At 36.7% G+C, this 25,571-nt stretch overlaps 1 pseudogene; it reads right to left on the bottom strand.

Annotated features, from left to right (window-relative positions):
• Positions 1-273: 273 nt before the first annotated feature.
• LOC112170985 lies at positions 274-18,780 on the bottom strand (annotated as a pseudogene).
• Between the last annotated feature and the right edge of the window lie 6,791 nt (positions 18,781-25,571).

Below are 25,571 nucleotides of genomic sequence, written 5' to 3'. Positions count from 1 at the left end.
ACTAAATTTAAGCTTGATATTTAGTGAGAAAAGTACTTGTTTTATCTAGTTTAATGTGCTCATCTAGATATTTTTTAGGTTAACTTTTGTACCCTATATAAGGGAAGAGATAACTGATGTAAAAGTAAGGAACTAGATCAAAATAGAAGCACACAAGTTTGTTGTATTTTGTTCATCAGTTCATGCTTCAAACTACTAATGCACTTTTTCAATCAAACATCAAAGTTGTGTTAATTGATTGTGGTTTGTTCATGACAAATTGAAGCTCAAACTCTAACAGGAAGGTCTGCAGGTGGAGGCAGGATTTTCTACCACAAGGGCAATCTTCATTCCCCACATAGTATGCAGCTCCAAGTGACAGTGCATGAACCACACACCTGTACATGATCAAATATTGTTCAATGGGTCAGTAAAATATCTTGAATACAAATAATTAGTTCTCTAAGCTGAGTAAAAAACAAATTTAATTTGCACTATAAGTAACTTTAAGCTTTGCAGTTTATTGCAACATGTTATTTGATTATTCTGATGTATTCACCTGGATTGTCAGCCCTGAACCTTATGGCAGCCCAACCACCCATGGTAACTCCAACGGTGTTTCTTTTAGGAGGATCCACCAAGTTTAATTTAGCTGGGTCCTTCTTGGGGTCAAAGCTACCAACTTCGGTCCCAACAATGAAAAAATTGTAACCATGAAGGTGGATTGAATGAAATTCCACAGTGAGAAAATTGGTATCTTGTAACACCAACTCTATTGTCGAGTTAAAGGCGATCTTGTTTAGCTGGGTGCCTAGTTTAGTTCCAAGGTTGGCGGTGGGTGGGGGCTTGGGGAACCAGTATAATTGAATGGTGTTGGCGGGCAGTCAGGGAAATATGTGGAAAATACACCCTTGGTGTTGAAGTAATGAGCTTGAAGCAGCCCGATTTGAGGCATCACAAAAGTGATGTTGTTCAAGGAAGCAATGAGCTGTGTTCCATTCAGGGAAGTAGTGCATGGGTTGATTCCTAAACTAATTGTGAATAAAAGATGTCTATCCACTTCAAGAGGTACATTTGCTGGGTACTATGCTGTGTTTAGGCTTCTCACCTTGGAGTTATAACTCAGTTCAAAAGCTGTGTCATTGAGTGCTGGAAGTTGGGAAAGGACTGGCTGCACAGATTTAGGGATGCCTTTATATTGTAGGATTGCAGTACGTGGCAGTTTTGTTGTCTATGGAAAGAGAGGTGCATCCATGAATGACCTTGCAGCCATGAAGTATCTGCTAGGGACTTGGTTTGCCTGAACAAGAATATTTGTTGTCTGGCCTGGTGCAATTAGTAGTGCCTGAGATGTAAATGGTTTGGTATAGACTGCATCAACCTCTACCACTATCAAGTTATGGTCAGTAATTGCAAAGAATAGCTCGTCATTGAGAGTAACATTGACGATCTATAGCAGGTAAGTCTTTTCCTGTTCAACCTCCATTGCAAAGGTATCTGAGATAGCTAAAATGAGAAGTGAGAATGCAAAATTTCCAGTCCAAATAGTTGCGTTATGAAAAGAATTCAATGCTAACCAAGTTATCAGTTTGACTTATTGAAATGTCATCTTATCACGTACTCTCATACTTTATGTTTGTCGCAATACTATTTTCAGTGGTTAATGCATTGGCCTAGATTTGCATGACATGAGTCAAACAGAACAAAGAGATTGAGAATTTTTTGATGTATTGATCTTCTCCAAAGATGGAGTACATATACAAAGCAAACACAATCTTAATAGGAAACTAATTACACTGTGATATTCTCCCCCTTAACTACATAATATTCTCCTTAACTATACATTCCTAATTATATTACAATTCCTCCAATTATGGAGAGTGACTCACGCCAACACTCCCCCTCAAGTTCGAGCATACAGATCACAGATGCCCAACTTGTCAAATGAGTCATAAAACGCCTTGCTAGAGATTGTCTTTGTAAGAATGTCGATCAGCCAGTTGCTCCTCAATAGGTGCGAAAGGAAAAGAGATGATTTGTTGATCCAGCTTCTCTTTGATGAAGTGTCTATCAACCTCCACATATTTTGTGCGATCATGTTGGATAGGATTATGAGCAATTTCAACTGCAGCTTTGTTATCACAGAACAAGGGCATCACTTTTTTTGCTTAAACCCCAAATTCCCCAACAAGTGCCTTAACCACAACATCTCACAAACTTCACGAGCCATTCCTCTATATTCAGCTTCAGCACTAGAACGGGCCACCTCCTTCTGCTTCTTAGTCTTCCAAGTAACTAAATTCCCACCTACAAACGTAAAGTATCCAGAAGTGGACTGTCAATCAATTATACAACCCGCCCAGTCTACATATGTATACCCCAAAACATCCAAATGCCTATGCTTAGAAAACACCAACCCTCTTCCAGAAGTAGACTTCAAGTACCTCAAGATCCAAACTACAGCTGCCATATGAGCCTCACTAGGATTATGCATGAACTGACTCACAACACTAACTGCATAAGCTAAGTCTGGTCTAGTGTGTGACAAATAAATTAATCTTCCAACTAATCTCTGATATCTTGCCTTATTCGTGGGTACTTGATCTGGATACTCAGCTAATCGATGGTTCTGCTCAATGGGTGTGTCAGTTGATTGGCAATCGAGCATACCTGTCTCTGCTAATAAGTCAAAGACATACTTTCTCTGGCTCAACATAATACAATCTTTTCCTCTAGCTAGTGACTTCAATTTCCACGAAATATTTCAAACTCCCCAAGTCTTTCATTTCAAATTCTGCTGACAATGCACTCTACAACTTCTTAATCTCCTCAAGATCATTACTCGTCACCACCATGTCATCCACATAAATAATTAAAGTTGTAACTTTACCCTTCTAATGCTTAAGGAAGAGGGTATGATTTGAATTGCTCTACCAGTACCCAATCCTCCCTATGAAAGTCGTGAATCAACTAAACCAAGCTCATGGAGACTGTTTAAGGCCATACATGGACTTTCTTAAATGACACACCACCTTGAGTCCAGTGGAAGTACCATATCCCGGAGGCAAGTCCAAGTATACTTCTTCGTTCAAATCAGCATGCAAGAAGGCATTTTTAACATCAAACTGTTGCAGAGGCCAATCAAGATTAGCCGCTAGAGACAAAAGTACCCGGATTGTATTGATCTTTGCTACTGGTGCAAAAGTTTCATCATAGTCCACGCCATACTTCTGGGTATAACCCTTCGCTACTAGCCTCGCCTTATATCTGTCCACCGAACCATCTGAATTGTGCTTCACTATATACACCCATCAACACCCAACTGTTTTCTTTCCATGAGGTAGTGATACTAACTCCCACGTTTGATTTTCTCAAGTGCATCCATCTCCACATCCATTGTTTTTGCCCACTTCTCGTCCTTCATTGCATCTTGCACTTTACTAGGAAGTGACACGGAAGATAATTAATTCATAAAGGCTACCTATGGTTTAGACAACCTATGAGTAGACACATAATTAGCTACAGGATATTTGGTCTTAACACACAAATTTGGTTCATATTTCTTAGGAGGCTGACCACAATTGGACCGTTCTGGTAAGACTCGTGTTTAAACATGTGTAGAATCAATTAAAAGAGAAACAATATTAGACAAACGTAGGTTATAGGACAAAGGCAAACTACTACATACCTCAGATGAAGATTGAATAGGGGAGACCATTAATGGAGAGAGAGAGAGACTGAATGATTAGGAGCTTCATCTTGAAGGGTAGACGATTCGGCAATTGTTTTTTCTGTTTCGGAACTCACAATGCTTTGTTCGGTAGTTGCATTTTTGTCGAGATCTAAGGCTGGAAAGGGAAGAGTGCCTGTAGTGGGAAGGCTGATCATTGGGCCACTGGACGTTTCCTCTTCACTGAACGATCAATCATTTGGGATAAAGTGATCAATCGTTGGCCCTGTTTGGTACTGTCCTTCATAAAAAAATACCCTGCTCCCCCTGACTATGAGTCGTAGAAGGTGAAAAACAGCATGTGTCCTCACTGAATGTCACATCCATGGTGACATAAAATTGTTGAGAGGGAGGATGCTAACACTTGTATCCTTTCTGATGAGTCTCATACCTGACAAAGACACACTTGAGAGCCCTTGCATCTAACTTGGAACGTTGGTTCTTATAAAGATGGATATAGGCTACACAACCAAAGACATGAGCAGGAAGGGTATTAAGAGATGGGATAGAGACATAACTAGACAATACCTCAAATAGAATACGACCTTGAAGAGAGGAAGATGTGAGACGATTAATGAGATGGGAGGCACACAACACTACCTCTCCCCAAAGGTATTTAGGCATATTGGCACTAACAAGAAGGGCGTGAACCATGTCTAACAAATGACGATTTTTTCGTTCAGAGATCTCATTCTGTTCTGGTGTTTGTGGACAAGTGGTTTGGTGAACAATTCCATGAGATTGGAAGAAATTACGAAATGAATGATGATTCTTTCGTTCAGAGATCTCATTCTGTTCTGATGTTTGTGGACAAGTGGTTTGGTGAACAATTCCATGAGATTGGAAGAAATCACAAAATGAATGATTAACAAACTCTCCCCCCAATTATCAGACCAAAAGACCTTAATATGAGCATCATATTGGGTACCAACAATATTATGGAATGCTGTAAAGGTAGAGAAAAATGCATCCTTTGGATTTAACCAAAACAACCCAAGTTAATCTTGTGAAATCATCGATGAATAAAACAAAATAATGCATTCCTGAAAGAGTTGAATGTTTGGAAGGTCCCCATAAATCTGAATGAATTAATTCAAAAGGTATTGTACTAGACTAGAAGCTAGAAGGGTAACTAAACCTACGACTCTTGGCTAGAGTACAGGTTTCACAATGTAGACTAGAATCACTTACTCCTAAAAAGAGAGAAGGCATTGACTTCTTCATGACACCAAAAGATGGGTGGCCTAAATGGCGATGCCACAACCACAATCGATTCATCCGATCAGAACTCAATGTTAGGGTAACAGGACTTTGTAGACTTGAAGGTGCTTGTGTCGGTCCTCCGTACTTGCAATCCAAGTGAAACAGTCTCTCCCTCAGATCTCCCTTGCCAATTATCAGCCGAGTGCACAGATCTTGAAAGATAACATACATATGATAAAAGGTTACAGAACATTTGTTTTGTGTATTTAACTGAGACATAGATAAGAGATGATGAGACAAAGAGGGTACATAGAGGACATTATAAAGAGTAATGGATAGTGTAACATGGACTGACCCAATTCGTAAGACCGGAAAGGACTCACCATTGGCGTTAGAGACATGTGTTATGGATGGAGATGACAACGTGACAAAGAAAGACTTATCATAGGTCATATAATCAGACGCACCAGAATCAAGTATCCATGTGTTACTACCAATAAAGCCAGACACATTTAAAGCAACACCAATTTTACCTCGGTTTTCCTAAGTTAGGGAAACATTACCCTTAGTTTGATCTTGGCCCTCCACATCATAGAAATCAGGTTCTTGCTTCTGCACCAGTTGGATTGCGGCCTTGCCTTTTTTACCATTGTTACTAGCTTTCCAACCAGAGTTATTGGAGTTGAGTCTTAGCAACTTGGGGCATTGACTCTTGTAGTGGCTAACAGTTTTACAATAGTTGCAAGTCACCTGACTGTTGAATGAAGCTATTCCCCTGTTATAATTCTGACTTGGTTGGTACCTTTGATTATTGGGCCAATATTGAGGGTTTCCACTCTGAGGAGACAAAGCCATTCTTCTTCTTCAAACAGTAACACAAACCACAAAATTTAACACATCTAAGGAAGGAGAGGCTGACAGCAAGGTGTTGCAAACTTTAGGATTTTAGGGCAAAAGGAACAGAGGACGAAGACAAAGGACAAACTCTTAAAGAGTAGAAAGACAAATTTGCAACTGAAACAAATGAACAGAGTCCAGACGGATCTCTACTCTGATACCAAGTTAAACAGAACAAAGAGATTGAGAATTTTCTGATGTATTGATCTTCTCCAAAGATGAAATACATATACAAAGCATATATAATCCTAATAGAAATTAAACTAATTACACCGTGATATTTTCCCCCTTAACTGCATAATATTCTCCTTAACTATACAATCCTAATTATACTACAATTCTTACAATTATGGAGAGTGACTTACGCCAACATCATGAACGATTTGACTTACCTTTTTCAGAACATGGAAAGAGCGGCCCTGGCTTTCCATTAATGGTATGTGCATCTGACATTGTCGGAGGCAATCCCAGTCTGTTCCCTTGTTTAATTAACAACCTCTTCAACATCATTATTTCACCATTCTCCTATGTCGTTTTCAAAAAAATCATTGTAATTAGATATATAGGTGAATATCATTTAGTACAAGAAAAAGCTGCAAGGCACTTATGAGAGCTAACAATATATAACTCAAACTTACCTAAAACGAGATTAGTTTCACTGTAAGGCTGAGGAAAAGGAAAGCCAGTCCCGTGTCTGGGCAGGATGACAATTGCTCCATAGACAGTGGCTCTCAGCCAAAATATGTGAGCATGCCACAATAGAGTTCCTCTTTGCCCTTTGATTGACATATTGTAGGTGTAAAAGTTTCCTATCTTGATCGGACATTGTGTTATTTAAGCAGGTCCATCTGCCCACCCATTTCTATATTGCCTTAGACCATGCCTGGACAATAAATCCACCAGATGTTTCATTTGTAACACAGGTTGTGTTCATATATGCACCCTATCATAATATCCTTATGCCTTAACACTGACAAGTCTTACCAATGAATTGACATGTTATACTGTGCATGGTTGGTAACATTAACTAGAACTGTATCGCCTTCTCTAGCGTAGATTGTAGGTCCAGGGAACATCCCATTAACTGTAACAATTGGCTTAGGATGGCACAACCTGCTCACATTCTTTACTTGAATCTGCATATAAATGAAAAACATATACGTACGGTTTTGTTAAAGTGTAAGCAAAAGCACTAGAGGAAGCTCAGGTTCCTGAAGCACTCACATCGAACTGGTAGGTCTTCAATGCAGCTTTGGCTGCAATGAAAAAGAACGCAACTAAACATGAGAACAGAAGTAAGAATGGCCAGCTGAAGTTGTTGTTGGGAAAGAAGGGCCACCATAATACTAGGCTGATGGATAATTGGTTATCCCAGGGTCTTAACTTTTCTTACCCCTCGTGTGATTTGCGGAAATAGTCACAGATAAACCAAAAAGACACAATATTTAACGAGGTTTAGCAAATGTGCCTAAATCCTCAGGGCAGTAGTACGTAGTACTCTCTTCCACTATGTAAAATAATGGGATGACAAGAAACGATCTCACTTTAGTGACTAAACTTCACTAAAGTGGTAATTAACACAGACTAAACTTCGCTAAAGTGGTAATTATCACACACACTATCTCTCAAGAGGAATTTTCTTCTCACTAATCTCTCAAGTGAGGATCTCACTACTATCACAAACTCTATGTAGTTTGGATTCTGCCTTAGTTGTTGCTGCAATCTTTCATGCCAATATATAGGCAAATGGCTTCATGCACATATATACCATGCAATTCATGCACGTAACATGCAATTGGAAGCAAAGTCAAGCTTTCTCCCTTATTTCATGATTGAACGCTTGCATGCTTATTAATGCATGTCTCCTCCATCTTCAAAGATTGCTGCCACCTCCAACCTATGCTTATAGGTTAATTTGTTTCTTACCTTTCAAACTCTACTGCACCAACTTTTCTTTCATATAGCAACTAGCCTTCTTTGCATTCAATGGGTCACCAAGGCTACAGAAAATAATGCTTTCCTCATGTAGTAAACCACCAAATGGATTTCCTCCTCCAATTAAGGAGGGACTGACCCATCAGTTGTTGCTTTTCGCCATTCTTGAAGCTGCCAATTGTACTTAATTGTATGCAATGTCAAGTATGTTTGGTGTGGCATGATCAGTCGAGTTCTAGTGGTTTTATAGAGCTGGGAAGAATATAAAACATTAACATACTATCAGTTTGTTAGATTGAGGTGGTGTTATCAACAGTGGGTAGAAATTGCTGAAGTTTCATACTTTTCATACGAAACTTGCAAGCAAAATATGAGTAGCTTGAATAGAGTATTAAAAAGGGTGTTAAGCCAGCGTGAATAGGTAGAGAAGAACCTAATATTTTATTTCTGTATTGTTTAAATGATATTTTAAGCTTAAGTTCGCGCTACTCTCAACGTTATAGTTAAGTTAAAGAATTACCATTAACGGTATGTTTGCTACGTATCCTCTCTCTCTGGCAATACTCAACTAGCTCTCCACCTATTCATGTGAAGCCAAGGTAGTCCTGGCCTTAGCTGCTTTTGTTTGGAATGTGGTGTGTTCTGGCTCCTTGCCCAAATTCACCGGTCTGACCTATTTTCCAAGTCTGTCGCAATCCTAATTAAGCGAGTGCCGGCCCATCCTCCTCTAGTCCGCTGACTTCCAGAAACGCCAGCAGGCAGTTGTCGAGCTTAACACTCATCAAGACCACATTGCAAGTGACTGAGTGCAATTTTGAGGAGGAGAAGGTTTCTGATTATGATCCAAACTCCGAAGTACGTGCCTGCATTGGGCATTGCCATGGACCATACCCAGATGGTCTATCTCAAGTTCTTAACCCATTGTTGCTTGAGCCACTGAAGTCACCCTTCTCAGTTTTCACCAGGGATGAGTAAGTTCTTAATTCATGTGATTAGTAAAAGGTGCAAGAGTCGATAACGGCCAATTTATATATGTCATTCACCTCGGTTTGCTCAAAAGATTCATTAATTACATCCTAAACAAGCTTAAAATTCAACTGAAATCGGCAAACTGCAAAAACAATTATGTATTAATTGTGATTACTTCCTAAAGAAAAGATGATTTAGGCAGAATGAATCGTTTGCATTGATGTGTATGAGCTATATACATAGTCAACTTTTTGTACAGCTAAGAGTCTCCAACAAGTTAGGAGATTCCTATAGTCCAGTATTACAGTTAGATTGAGCACCCTGGACCTTCTTCATTCATCTATCTACGATTGATCATTTCTAGTGACCAGCACGAGTACTATATATATATCCCTAGAAAAAATAGTAATTAGTTCAGTGCTGGATTTCCCGTAATGTTTGTTCTCTGTTGATTCGGCCTTTGTGTTACGCTTGTTGGGAGAGTCTCACTACATCATTCTTGTTTGTATTTATCTCGCTTTGCAACATTTACGAAAAAACAACGCATAAGGATTTCTTTACACATGCGTTATCACATCTCACATCTCACATCTCACTTCTTACTTCTCACTTCTATGAACTTAAATGTTATAATGGGGGAGTTCGTGTCATGCTCGTTTAGGATGAGAGTTTAGCATTAATATTGAATAAAAATAAGTGAGGCAAACTTGCAAAAGAACTCTGAATTGAGGTAAGTATCTCTTGGATTAAACCTTCCGTCGCAACCTTCTGTGATGCCTTAATTTGGCTGGTTGTGGAATTTCCTACCAAAAGTGTGGTTTAGGGTTTATGGAACTTTAACCCGATCTGATGAATGTGAACAAACCGAACACACCGTGGCCCTTATTTCTTGTCTCAATTCCCTTCTTTAGTTCGTCAACCCCAGTTCTCCACCCCCAAACCTGTAAAGTGCAACCTCAGTTCTGTGCTTGTTGACTCTTCGTTCGGCTTCTCTCATAGGCTAGGCTAGGTTTTTTGTTTTTGTTTTTGTCTAATATCATAGTTTAGGGTTTAACTTCTGCCTCATGGATGTCTAATATCATAGTTTAGGGTATATCATAGCTTCTTGTTGCCTCAATATCTGGTTAGTCCTTATGATTGAATTCAGTGTCATGGTGAGCATTCAATGCCAAATTTTGGTTTTCCATTTGTCTTATAATTAAAGCCCTTTTTTAGCTTCATTTTTTGTTTAATTGTATGAAGTTATAGTGATCTTTACAATATGGACTTCTAAATTGAAATGTGTAACTTGACAATAAAAAAAATTTGAAATGTGTAATGTCTACCCAGGATTAAATTAACAAGATTTTTGAACTTTGATCTGAGTTAGTATGAATTTCGAGGTTCCATTGTGAAAGAAAACAACTACAGCTACTTTTTGTGCATTTTGTTTGTTGGTCTTAAGCATATAGAAAGTAAGGTTACCGATCCATTACCTCATTTGTATATATGCATGTTTATGGTTTTACATTTTCGCATTTGTCTCAATTAGTTACAGTTCCCTAACATTTTACTAATATTGACAGCTGATTGGCCCGCAAGATGGACAACATTGTGGATCTTCTAAACAACGCATGCCAAGAGTTTGTTGTTGTAACAGCTAATGTGCTCGAACCGACGGAAACTTCTTGCGGCCAAAAAACAACAGCCACGGATACTGCTCTAGAGAGCTTTAATTTAAGCAGAAGTGGAAACTTTTCAGAGTGACTTGTGATCAAGCAGAGGAGTTTGTGGAGTCTGTGAAGCAAAGGATTGGCTCAGAGTGTCTGATGGATGAGGCAACCGGCCCTGTACGTGGTAGGAAAGTCTGGGTAGACTATGGCAACTGGTCTCCCACCCATCAGTGCAGTTCGATTGGAACAGATGAGTAAAGCTGTTCGATGGCTTGTCATAGAACTTCGACATGGTTCGGGAACAACTGCGTTCAGCACATTCTCATCAGCTCCTTTTGATGCTAGATGCCTAGATTCTCTGAAGATTCAGCTCCATAGGTATGAAATTCAAGCCCCTGTATCAACAAAGGTTGTTAAGTTTTTATAGGTACGTAGAAGTCCTCAAGTAATTAAACATGTAAATATGGGGAACAAAACGAATCGACAGCTACGGCTCAATGAATTGAATTACATAGCTAGACAAACAGCCATCCACGAGCGCAATTAACATATGCGGTTCTCTCTCATATCTATTCAATATTATTTAAAAAAATAAAAAAATTTGTCAACCAAAACAGAACTTTTTTACTAAAATATCCCTCAAATATTAAAAAATCTTTGAACTGAAATATTTGAGAAGGACAAAAAGGCCAATTCACAAAGTAAAAGAGAATGAAAAGAAATTAAACAAAAAACTAAAAATAAAAAACAAAAAAGGTGGAGCATTTTTTTTCCACATTCTGTGAAATAATGGCCCATGTAGTTATCAATTCCACACTCATATGGTGTGTTTGGAGACTAGTTACTTTTAAAAGAAGTATTGTTAGCCAAAATAAATAATTTTAACAGAAATAACCTGAATAGATTAAAAAAAATTGAGAATAAATTAAATTACAAGGGTAAATATGACAACTATAAAATAATTTTTTATTAAGAAAAATAAAAAGAAGTGATCTCACAACCCACTTTTCTTTCCTACTATCTCCTCTCTGCGATAACTGTTTTATTCCATTCAATATTTTCTAAAAAAAAAAAAAAACTATTACCGAGGCAGAGTATGTATGAAGAAGGCTAGTTTTAATTAAGGACAATATATTGTGCTTGAATTGTGTACTGTCATTGTCGATTATCGACATTTATCTTTAATTTAGTCTTTTTTTTCTTAATTATATATTAATAAGTTCTACATTTATTAATTGCAAAATATTGATTATGGGTGTGTAGCCTGGAGCGCTGTTCTAGCTTGTTCTTCAAGTTGAAGTATTTTGAGGATTTGCTTCATTGTCAGAGACCTTGACGAAGTTGATAAGTACCTCAGTGATTTCATCTCCGTTGATGACAACCCTTTCTTGACTCTTCTCTTTTTCGAGATTAGATCGGTGCTGGAAACTTATCTACTTTGCCTGGACGTGCTGTCGGAGATGACAAAATTATTACCATAGACGAGAACTGTGTAGATGGATGAACAGGATAAGAAAAATCTAAAATTCACCGCGGGAGTGTGGTGCACAATCTTATCTTTCAACAAAGGATTCGACCCTAGGTTACCTCTAACTTGGTCCATTGCATTCAGCTAGGGCTGTCAATGGGTCGTGTTGGGTTGGGTTCGTGTCGGGTCAAGATATTTGTCGTGTCGCAAAATACAAACCCAAACCCAACTCATTTAATAATCGTGTCAAAAATTTAAACCCAAACCCAACCTATTTATTAAACGGGTTACCCGTTTCCAACCCGCTTAACCCATTTAATAAATAGGTTGTGTCGTGTTTAACAAAAGGACCAATTTAAGGTTAACAATGCGACCCATTTAACTAAAAAAATGCATACATTGATCAAATTCACTAAAAACTCTACAAGACGAATAATATAAATAATTATATATAATTCATAAATAATTAAATCCAATAATTATAAAGAAAAATATTTCAAATTGTCTAATCCTATGATCAAATACTCTGAACGTCTAAAATTTCAGGATGAAGTATAGCATAATCGGGTTATACGGGTTCACTTCGTGTTGGTGGGTTGACCCGTGGCCGACCCATTTATTAAATGGGTCATGGCGGGTTGACCCATGGCTGACCCGCTTTTTAATCGTGCGGGTTCAACCAGCTTTATTTCGTGCTGGTTTCGAGTCGTGTTATCGGGTCGTGTCGGAATTGACAGCCCTACATTCAGCCTTGCTAGTCCATGGTCCTCATATTCTTCGCCTAGCCCAACTCTACATGTAATGTAGAAACCAAAAATTAATAGACGCCGTCACACTGATCAAACACAAATTTTGAAATTGTTGTTATTATTTTTGGTTTGATCAGTGTGATGACATCTTAATTAATTATTAGTTTCTGCACTACATGTAGAGACTAGCTAGACGAAGAATATGATGACCTTGGACTAGCAAGGTTGAATGCAATAGAAGGAATTGGAGACAACCTAGAGGCCAATACGTTGTTGAAAAACAAGATTGTTTACCACACTCCTGCGTTGAATTTTGGGTTCCCCGATCCTGTGCATCCATCTACACCGTTCCCCTTTTTGGCAATAATTTCGTCAGCTCTGGCAGCACGTCTAGGCGAAGCACCGATACTTCCTCGTCTTGCACTCCATGGGCCAACGAAGCTAGATTTGATATTAGTTATATTCTCTCGTAATTGTGTACTTATGTATTAATGTATAAACGTAGATAATAGTATTATGGGCACTTGTGTATGACCAAAACAAAAAAGCCTTTGACAAAATGACATAACAAACAAAAAAATTTAATAGAAGAATGAAAAAATGTCATAAAAACGCTTGGTTACGGATTATCAAAACCTTGGTCTAAGAGTTGGCACACTAAACTATTTAAACACAAAGATATATATTTTTTTTTTGACATCATTTTTAACAAAACAATAGTTATGATTATCTCGAGAGAAATGATGATTAAATTAGGATATTGATTGTACCTCTAAACTGGACGTTTGGTAGATCATTGATTCGATGAATAAAAGTTTTACTTATCATCAACCTCTTCGATTGCAACATCATCTTTCTCTTCATCACGACACTTAGATGCCTCAAATGCTATCTCTATCTCTATCAGTATCTGGATAATTGGAGATGTTGTGCACAAATTAGAAGACTAATTGTGGTTCTTTTTATAGGCAAATGGGAAGGTTCGAGAACGAGTGGTTTTGACGAAAACAACAGGCGATTGTGTGCGTACCACCAGTTTTACAAAAACAACGGGCATTAAAATCAAATCTATCCGGTATGAGAATTCATAATTATATTTGGTATGTTTTAATTACATTAACATTTTCTATTTGCGTAAATCCCATTTATCTTTTTACCGACTGAAAAAGTAACATTTTTACAGCCGTACTTGGCAAGTTCATATGTTGTTGTTTCCTTGCTCTTATACGATTGTTTCCCTCCAAAGAGTGTCACACGTACGGACGTACCCTACAAACCCACATAAAATAAAACAAAAAGTTTTTTTTTTTTTTTTTCATGTTGGACCTCCAAATTTGCTATTTGGACCTCCCATACTTAGTACACCTCTAATTTACTTTTTAAAATACTTGAAAAGCTAAGAGCATCTCCAACAGTAAAAGCTATTTTTTTAGCTAAATCATTTAAAAGTTAAATTTATGTAGTAAATTTCTAGCTTTTCCTCCAGCAGTGTTAGCTAAACTAAAAAAATTGAACGTGGAGTGTTTAGCTTTTTGTTATTTTCTCTCTCCTCCCTAGCTAAATTTAGCTAGAGATTTTAGCAAAAGCCAAATTTGACTTTCATATAGCTATTCTGCTGGAGTGCTAAAACTATCTCAAATTAGCCAAATTTATAACTTTTTGTTGAAATAGCTAGTCTGTTGGAGATGCCCTAAGTAGACCTCCTTATTTTTACCAAAACACCTTTAAGCATGTGATACAACAATATGTTACCCTACTTTTTATCTCTATCTTCAACCATGAGAAGAATGATGAATCATAATCACATGATATTGCTCTCTTATGAGTAGGTCTCTCCTCCACCAAAATTAATCAGAGGTTCTCGATATTGATATGTTGCTGGAATCATTTTGAATTTGCTAAAAGAAGGATTTCAAGGGTTTTGAGTTGGAAGATCGAGTAATAACTATATCATAAAAATATCATAATATTCAATGAATTTAGTTTAAGGAAATTTTAAATCAGATTGTTTTGAATTTATTTTTGTATTAAATGATAGGCCATGTATAAAAATTATTATTTTTACTTATTTTAGGTAAATTATAAAACTATATGGTAATATAAGGAAATTCCAGAGGAAATAAAAAAAAACAATTTAATTGAATGTTATATTTAGGGAGGTAAGAAGAGTTTGTTTGTTTGTTTTTTTCTTCCTATTTTTCTCACTTTGTCCTTATTTGTCTTTTCATATGACTTGGCAAAGTCTATTAATAATTGAAAAAAGTTGGAGGTCCAACTAGAACGTAATGGAAGGAAACAATAATTGTAGAAGAAGATAGTGGGAAAGAAAAATAGGGTGTGGAAAGTAATTTTATATATATATTTTTTGTGAAATGTAATGGAAGAAAACAATTATGGCAGATAGAAGATAGTTGGAGTAAAAATAAGATTGTGTGAGACTGTTTTGTTTATTTTAATTTCTTAATAAAATTTTATTTTATGATTGTCATAATTACCCTTATGATTTAATTAATTCTTAAAAAAATTTAATCTTTTAGGACCAATATGTCTTATTCTCTTCTTCTTTTTTGTGGAAATAATCTGTCTTATGCTCTCTTTTTTTGATCAAAAGAGGTCAGCACATTATATTGATTCAGCAAGCAGTACAAAAACGAAACACCCGTATGGGGTCGACAAAAAGAATTGTTCCTCAGAGCACCCTAAGATTCCTATTCTAAACAAGAACAAGAACCCAGTATACCCCGTACACCCACCTTTTAGAAAGTCCACGCACCATTATTTCAAATAAAAACCTAGAAACTCCGAAGCAGGAATAAAAAACCCTCAGAGCTACTGGTTTCTGCGACTAAGATATAAAAAAAATTAAATAAAATTAGGAGTAGAGAATGACGTATCATCATCCACTCCATCTTCATTCATCAGAGCAGCCGAAATTGAGAATCCCCAATCAAACTTAGCCCAACAAGAGACCCATATAGCACACAGGAAGTCCACCGTCCAAAAGCAAGCCCAAAGACCCCAACCATGAGCAGAAGTCCACTCCAGGCCCAACAGTCTTAGAGCCCAGAAACAAACCCTACCATTCCTAGCGACCAAACAGCCGCCACCCTCAGTAGGACCACCACCACCACTGCCTTTCCCTTCGCCACCGTCCAGCATAGGAGAAAGATCACCATCATCACCTTCACAGTCTAACTGTAGCCCAGTTGCAATCTTTGCCGCCAAAGGGGAAACCGGTTCACCACCGATCACTTCGTCCTCAGCCAAGATAAAGATCAAACAATCCCATCTGATCAGATCTGAGCCCAAGCCGGCCTGAACAACCCAATCATCATCGAGTCTCTGTCCCACATCACCTAACCCAAACACAACGGCAGTGAAAGGCGCTGCACTGCCTACCGCCGACGAGGTTGAAGGAGACGCGGGCGGAAGTAACCCTAGGTTTACAAGCAATAAACCTAAAACAAAGATTCTGGAGTCCACCAGAGATAAAAGAGAAAACTCTCAATTTTGATTGATAATATGATAAAAGATAGTTCTGCAGCCGTTTAAGGTTGCTTATATATGGGAAAAGAAACCCTAGGGCGACTAACAATGAAACCCTAAAGCCCACGGATTAAAACAAAACAAATCCAAAATAAACTAGAAAACCTAAAATAAAAAGAATGTAAAACTAACCTAAAAATATTAAATCACGAATCGGATAATTAAGACGATACATTTTGGCCTAAATCTGATAGGGCTCACTAAAGTGAGTCTTGAAGATCTCGTCGTTCCCATTCTGGAAAGGTATCATGCGTTTCAAACGGACATTCTGGCCAAAAGTTAGTCAAATCTGATTCAAAATCAAAACTTGACTTTTCGCACGAGAAACCCGAAAAGTCCAAAACCAAATCTTCTTGAATATTCCAGCGGCTAGTAACCTGATTACGCGAGAGTTACTTATTTTCCAATCACTCTTCTTGATTCTACACCGCTTCTTTACTTTTATGGTTTTTTGGCTAAACTGGGTCCATTCTCGTCCTACATCAGAAGGCAATGAAACTCGCGCCATCTCAGCCGAGATGGCTGCCTTCAGAATATCCGATTCATCCAGAAGACAAAACTGATCCAAACATAGATTAAAGGGACGTCGAAGCCAAACCTCGACGTCACCAAGGAAGGGAGAAGAAAGAGAGACGTCGCCGCCCTTCCAAATCTAAGGTGCAGAGCCACAACGTGGTTGAGAAACCTCTCTGCCGAGAGTCAGGAAATTTGCAGTGCTGCCGCCGCTGCCACTCAAGGCCGATTACGACCGTACGGTTTTTCTCGAGAGAGAGAAGAGAGCGACATAAGAATTAAACTATCTATCTCACCTCAGATTTCCGTTCTAATTTCATTTGGTGCAAATGTTTTAACATTCTGTCTTATGCTCTTACTATAGTTATATACGAGGAATAAAAATGAGTAAATCTGGGATACAATAAAATTAAAAGAAATAAAAAATGTAGGATTCAAACATTGGTTACATCTCCAACTATATATTGCAATTTATATATAACAGGAACTTCTTGTTTTTAGGTCTCAAATTTCAACATCTAAAGAGAAAAAAGTTATGGAAACTTCTCTGAGCAACTTTTAGATTGAAATTGTGTTTTTAACCCACTTCATTTTCTTTTCTTTTTATTTGATTTTAGTATTTTATCATAATGACGTTGTGGGTATTTTTTAAATATTTAATAAATTTATTTTATTCAAATGGCATAAATGACATTTTAGAATTTGGTGAGCATTTGACACCAAAATTTGGCTTTCATTTATAGTAGTATGTGTGTGTGTGTGTGTACACACACACACAGATTCTATCCAGAGCGAGGCCTCGCTTTGAAATTTCAGAGCGAGGTTAGGGTTTAGGGTTACTTTTCAGTCGCATATCCACATCTCAACCGTTCAGTTTCTAGGTACTAATGTATAGATCATCTCTGCAAAATTTCAGCCAAATTGATGGTTATCAAGGCATTGATAACTGCCTTAAAGCTAGTACGGTTCAGGTTTGACAGATTCAGTTCGTCCATTGGTTTAAGCGAGTTAGATACCTTAAAGACCATCAATTTCGTTGAAATTTTGCAGAGATGATCTATACATTAGTACCTAAAAACTGAACGGTTGAGATGTGGATATGTGACCGAAAAGTGACCCTAAACCCTAACCTCGCTCTGAAATTTCAAAGCGAGGCCTCGCTCTATATAGGATTTGTATATATATATATATATATATATATATATATATATATATATATGAAAAATTTTACATACACCCGTCAATTACTTAATTCACATCCCTTATATTCTTTTTGTCGTATTTTTTCGTCAAACTCCCATCATGCCCATCTTCATTATATAAATAAATGATAAAAAAAATTAGGTCGGCTATATATCATAAACTTTAATTTAATACAATCTTTAACTATAGTTTTTTGATTTACTGTGGAATTGATTGCTAATTAATTCCGGCACATATCAATATGATAATTACTAATTACCTTCCTTCTTTCATATCAATGAGGTTGGTAATATGATCTATCGCTACAAGATTGAATAAAGTAACTTTCTTACGAGAACTTTGTTGTTCTTCAAGTTGAAAATCTTGATGTCTCTTAAGATTTTAAAAGATTCAATATTTGTCTATATCTTCATGATCCATATAGTCATGGTAAATATTAAAGTCGGTAAAGAATAAGCCATGGTAGTTGTTTTGCGAACGAACTCAACGAAGTGATTGATGATGATGTATTCATTTATCCAAGATTTATTGATGGTTTTATAACCTCTTTCAATATGCTTCAACCAATTTAGTTGCTTGTTAATTCTTCATGTGGACTACAATTATTTCATCTGCCATTGATGTTCATATATAATCTTGAAGAGAGGTCGATTGTATCATGAAGACTAGGAGAAAATTTAGTCCTTAAGAAAATATTTAATTAATATTTTGATATATAAAGCATTTAATTCTCATTTTATTTTTGTGAATTCTTCTTTGTTTTTATTTATTTATTAATAAGAAGGGGTATAAATGAAAGTTTTGAGGACAAAAAAATATAGGGGGTGTACATTAAGTAATTGGTGTGTGTGTGTGTGTGTGTGTGTATTTGTATGAAAAGGATCAATTTCATTCAACGCAAGCCAAAATGGCACGATACATACCTTCCCTTGCCATCTTTAGGCAAGTTTAGGATGTGATATGCTACCACCACCCATTAAACAATCAGTGCTCACTTATTTTAAAGTGAGCTCATGAACTATGAAACATACATAGTAAATAGGCACCTAAAAACACAAAAACTGCATAGTTCCCTACAAAAAAAAGGAAATAGGAATTCGAAGAAAACCTAAGCTAATTAGAAGGGTCGTAGCCTAATGGTCCCAAGAAAGTCCAACCCAATGCTCAACAGTTGACCTAGTCAGCCTCTAACATCCCGTACAGACAGTCGAAGCACGCCAGCCACCACTTCGGTGCCACTGACACCACCACTATAGCCACTAACATCTTGATGCTATATAGATGCCAGCCATCAAGCCGTTGCCACCTCCTAGAAGAAGCTCAAACCAGCTAAACTGCCCAAAGCCTCCCCTTGTGACGGTGCCCATGCATCCACCTCAGATCTACAGCAAAAATCCAAAAATCGGCAAGACCAATTCTATCTAGCCTTCAAGCCAAAACTGTTCCAAAACAAAGGTCGGCATAGGCGCTGGGCTGCCATCAGACAAGCATTGATAAAGATTGAGAAGAAAACCATGCTGCTATAGGACGAGAGAAAGCTAGAGTTTTCTTGTTTGTGTGTGTGTGTGTGTGTGTGTAGATTGCATAGCATCAACATTGCATGGAGCCACTTTGCAGTGGTTAAAACAATGAGAAAGTTCACCAGAAGGAAAGTTACAAAAACTAAATTTACTAACCAACTTTAAAGATTTTGATTCAATACTACACGGCTTTACACAAATAATAAAAGAACATTTGTGTGGAGCAAAGGATGAAAAAATCATCCATGAAGATGCTGATTATATATTGTCAAAGATGGAACTTTGCGATATATGTCGATTTGAAGAATATGCTCAAATTTATAAAAAGTACTATTTTCAAGGAAGACCAGAATCAAGCCAAGAGCCAAGAGCGCGCAGTGCTTTTGTAGGAGTACGTCATGTATTTACTGCTTTTTCTTTGTAATTGTAGGAAGGATGCTAATCTCAATAAGTTTATCTTGAAAGTTTTGAGGACAAAAAAATATAAGGGGTATATATTAAGTAATTGGGGTGTGTGTGTTTTGTGTGAAAAGTATCAATTTCATTCAACGCAAGCCAGAATGGCATGATACATACCTTCCCTTGCCATCTTTAGGCAAGTTTAAGTCGTGGTATGCTAGCACCACCCATTAAACAATCAGCGCTCACTTATTTTAAAGCGAGCCTATAAACTATGAAACATACATAGTAAATAGGCACCTAAAAACACAAAAACTGCATAGTTCCCTACAAAAAAATAAGAAATAGAAATTCGAAGAAAACCTAAGCTAATTAGAAGGGTCGCAGCCTAATGGTCCCAAGAAAGTCCAACCCAATGCTCAACAGTTGACCCAACCCAGCCTCTGACATCCCGTACAGGCAGTCGGAGTACGCCAGCCACCTCTCCGGTGCCATAGACACCACCACTATAGCCACTAACATCCTGATGCTATATAGATGATGCCAGCCATCAAGCTGTCGTCTCTGCCTAGAAGAAGCCCAAACCAGCTAAACCCCCCAAAGCCTCCCCTTGAGACAGTGCCCATGCATCCACCTCAGATCTATAGCAAAAAAAATAACCATAAATCGGCAAGACCAATTCTATCCGGCCTTCAAGCGAAAATTGTTCCAAAACAAAGGTCGGTGTTGGCGCTGGGTTACCACCGGACGAGCATTGATAAAGATTGAGAAGAAAATCGTGTTGCTATAGGACAAGAGAAAGCTAGAGTTTTCTTGTTTGACTATATATATATATATATATATATATATATATATATATTATATAGCCTCAACATTGCAAGGAGACGCTTTGTAGTGGTTAAAACAATGAGAAAGTTCACCAGAAGGAAAGTTACAAAAACTAAATTTACTAACCAACTTTGAAGATTTTGATTCAATACTACACGGCTTTACACAAATAATAAAAGAACATTTGTGTGGAGCAAAGGATGAAAAAATCATCCATGAAGATGTTGATTATATATTGTCAAATATGGAACTTTGCGATATATGTTGGTTTGAAGAATATGCTCAAATGTATAAAAAGTACTATTTTAAAGTAAGACCATAATTAAGCCTATACTGGTTAAAACTGTTTTTTCATAAACTCCCAAATCCATGGGATGAATTAGCTTTAGGAAGTTATCTTGATTTCCTAAATAGAATAAATAAAAATGACACTTTAGGTTTCAGAATAAATTTTGTTCGGAGACTTATCACTGATAAATGTGTGGAAGTCAGAGCTAAAAAGCAAAATTAGCAACGATGCAAGAGGCTGAAAATGTTGCAATAAAATACTTAGAGAAAATTGAAAAATTAGTTGTAATACTCAATCAAGATCTTCTCAAAAGAGGAGATATAAATGGAAACCATTTAAAAAGAAAAAAAAATTTCAAAAAAGAAAAAATACATTAGAAAGAAAAAGCAGATGGGAAAAAACCCTAAGCATAAAAAATGTAGATGTTACATTTGCAATGAAGAATGGCATTATACTCCAGAATGTCCTAAAAAAGGGCAAATACCAAAAAGATGGTAAAAATGGTTGAAGAAAACAACCTAGAAATATTGTTAAGAGAAGAAATCTCTGACGATGGAGACTGTGATACCCCGGAAATTCGTTATTAATTCCTAAATGTTTCTTGGAATTAATAAAGTGTTTGTTTGTACGATTTCGTGGTTCGAGGGTGGAGTGAAATTATTTCGGATGAATAATTATTCGAAGTGCATGTTTTAGGGGGTTACGAAGTTTGACTTTTTATACGTTTAGATTCTGTGAGAACTTCCTTCACGAAAGTCGTAAAGTGCGTCGATACGAGTTTGTGGATATGCGGAAAGAGAGAATCGGAGTTCGTATGAAGAAGTTATGGTCATCGGAAAAGGTTTCCATTTTGGGATATATAGGAAAAATCTGAAAAAAAATATCAAAAAATCAGAATTTCCGAAAAGGGAAACTTTTTCTCTCTCTTCGGTCCCGAGCCCAGTTTCGCCTCCTCCCTTCGCCGGCAGATTTCTCGCTCGTCCAGCCACCTTTTGCTTCTATTCCAAAGGGAATCCTGCTCTCTTCAATCCCTTCTACATGTCTGTGGTGGTGATTTGTCATGGGAAGCACCATAGACGACGCTACAAGGCCGAGAAGTTGCACGGTAGAGCTGCAAATAGCTTCAAATCGCCGGCCTTGGTTCACCCAGCTCCGGCCACTATAGCTCGAGTTCTTTGAGGGCTTTTCTAGCTCAGAGGAAGTAGAAGCTACACCCAAGAAGGCTTGCAGCGATTTGATCTGTGGTGATCGAATTTTGGAGTTTTTGAAACTAGGGTTTTTCGAATCCTTCGGCTTGCGAGGTAAAATTCTACTTTTTGGCTCATAATATGATTATGGTGTAGTTATGAAAGTTTTAATTGGAGTAAAGATGAAGAACTTTCATGTTGGAAGTTTTGTCAAATTTTGACTTTGGTTTGGTGGTGGTGCCGCCACTGTGGTGGTGGTTTCCGGCAGCTTCCGGCCACCTCTGGGGCAGTTTCTACTCCTCAGTGCGATCTAATCGTCGATACGAGCATTTCGATATATAGTTTGTAATTTTTGGAAATCGTATGAGCATGTTATGAATTTTCCAAGTTTAGGGTTTTCGGTTCGATCGGTTTTCTATCCGTGAGGATTCGGCTGTCCGATCTACTTGTAGTTTTGATATAGTGATCGTACAAGTGTTCTAAAGACGTTGGATGGTCTCGGATGAGGATCCGACTGTTGGATCGTCGTATAATTGTGTTTTGTGAATTGTGTACTTTGTGTTGTATTGAGTGTGACCTTGATGTGATTAGGTGATTGACAAAATTGTGTGAGTGGAGTTTGGACGATTTGGTGCTTATCTTGGGTTTGTGTGAAGACGCAGCAGGATATGGAGGTGAGTAAATCTCACGGTGTTTCGGTTGATAATTAGTTATGTTTAATTTAGTAGATTTAATTGTTAGCATGCAAAATCATATTTATCAAAATAAATTATTTGTTTTAAAATATATGAACTTGATCGACAACGGTTCATGGGTAAGTTAAAACATGGTTTTGATATAAAATGATTTTTGAGAGGAATAACTTATAAAACTATAGTTGGTATTAGTGGTCATTCCTGCGTGAATGACTACGTATATATATATTTACGTGGTGTGTGTGTGTATATATATATATATTAGATGGTGTGACATTGGTGAAGTAATGATTGAGAGTTGATTGAATTGTTATTTCGAGTATTTCTCATACGAGGTTACAATTATCATGTTGTGTTGATTATTGTGTAAAAGTGTGTCTTGCTTGAGGAAAGTATTTGAGTCATGTGGGATTTGTTTTAAATGTTTTGTTCTGAGGGCCGAAGGCTCCAAAGTTCGACGGTTTAATGATAACCGAAGTAGGATTGTTCTGAGGACGGTTTAATAGTAACCGAAGTGCAAGACATCGTACGGTTGAACCTCGACGGAGGTGATAGGTTACGATTCAGTTAGAGCTCTAGTCTGTCGTATGCGTGCGGTCATGGTGGTAACTGGGTTACTGCATCATGAGTACATAGTCTGTCGTATGCGTGCGGTCATGGTGGTAACTAGGTTACTGCATCATGAGTTCGTAGTCTGTTGTATGTGTACGGTCATGGTGGTAACTATGTTACTGCATCATGAGTACATAGTTTCAAAGAATGTTTCTGGTGTTCTTTCTTTAATTTATACATGAGATTTGGAGTATTATGAATTATATTGTTTGATTTAATTGTTTGTTTTCGTAATCTCCTGAACTAAATTATATGCAGGGATTACTGTTTTCTGAATTGATTGGTTTTATTGTAATCTCCTGAACTAAGTTATATGCAGGGATTACCACTTTTTGTATTGTTTGTTTTAATGTAAATACCTGAACTAAACTCCATGTAGGGATTTATATGATTTCTATTGTTTGTTTTTAATGTGATCTCCTGAACTAAGTTTCCATGCAGGGATTACTGATTTTACTTAATTCAATTGTAAGTGCGGTTGTGGTTTGAGACTTGTAGTGAGTCGTGAATGAGTTGTGAGGTCATCGTTTTGACAGATGCTTTATGTTGAGGGGAAATGAGTTTGATTTGTCGTTGAGATGATATGATATGATATGAACTTGATGTTTGGTTGTGTTTTGTGAAATTAAATAATGTTGCTTTAATTCATCTCATGAGTTGAGAAATTATAAGCATGCGTGACTTGAGTCACTTTATTTGAGTTTACTCATACGGGCTTAAAAAGCTTACCGGGTTTGTTTTGTTCAATCCCGGTGCACTATTTTATGGTGTAGGGGTTTTTGTGCAGGTTAGAATATCGATTAATTGTCGTCGAAGCTGAAGTGTACGTTGGGTAGCGTGGACGTCGAATGGTACTCTCAGTTTTAAGTCTTCCGCTGTGTAGTGAGTTGTGGTGGGTGTGTTTACTTATTGAATTGTCATTCAGTTTAATTTGTAAACTATTTGTAATGTAATATGTGGCTCTAAAGAACGAGTCGGTATTGACATTGTGAGCTCAGTTTGTTTAGTTGCTTAATTTATATGAAAAAAATTTTCTATGTGTTTTTCTTGTGCTTGTTAAGTTATCGCGTTTCGGATTTGAATTTATTTATTCAAAATTCGGGGAGTGACAAAGACATTATTTATGAGCTAGAAACAGAAAGCGATAGCTCGATCATATGAAGAAGAATGCATTTTTATGTTAAGAGAACATGTTCAAGAAAATTCTGAAGAAGAACTTCATAATATAAAATTAAAAGATGTTATTGGAGAAGAAATAAGCTTTTCTAATGAAAAGCTACAAAATTTAGAAAAAACAAAATATTCTATAAATAAAGAAGCTATTTATAAAAATTATAGATTTCAAATATTTTCTCATAGAATATTTGAGCAGTTCAGTGGAAACACCACAACTCAATGTACTGAAGAAAACCCACTTTTAGATTACATTACGACAAATCAAATGTTAGATGTTTACGTATGTATGACAGTATGAGTAGATCACTTTTGTAAATTTTCTTCCAAATTGCTAATTATTAAGTTACCGAACTAGATCAAATAAATGGATGAACCAAATCTGCCAAACATGAACCGTTCATGTTCATAACTGATAAATCACCATTATGAATGTCTTAACAATTTTCAATTTGGTTGAAAAATTGTATAAATGATTTACACATAAATATTTAAACATCTAACTGTTGATTTGCATAAATGTGATCGAAAAGTGAGTCTAACACAAAAGTCCTCAACTAGTCCTCGTTAGAATAGCTATATATATATATATATATATTACATAAGAGGCTAAAATTGTTTTGGTGGAGAAATTCATTTTATATTTTGTTTTTTTGAAAGGTTTTATATTTAGTGGTTCTAGTTGGACCTCTAAATTTGATATTTAGACCTTCAACTTTTTTCAATTATTAATCGACTTTGTCAAGTCATATGAAAAGATAAATGCGGACAAAAAAAGAAAAATAGAAACAATGAAAATACTCTTCTTACATCCCCCAAATATAACATTCAATTAAATTTTTTTTTGGAATTTCCTTCTATTGCCTATATAGTTTTATAATTTACCTAATATAATTAAGTAAAAATAATAATTTCTATAGATGACCTATCATTTATTAAATTTAAAACAATCTGATTTGAAATTTTCTTAAACTAAATAAATTGAATATTATGATATAGTTGTTACTCGATCTTCTTCTTTTAG

Source organism: Rosa chinensis, chromosome 6, assembly GCF_002994745.2.
Source record: "Rosa chinensis cultivar Old Blush chromosome 6, RchiOBHm-V2, whole genome shotgun sequence".
NCBI lineage: Eukaryota > Viridiplantae > Streptophyta > Magnoliopsida > Rosales > Rosaceae > Rosa > Rosa chinensis.
Note: the sequence above shows the minus strand (reverse complement) of the source record. Positions and strands in the feature narration are given on the sequence as shown.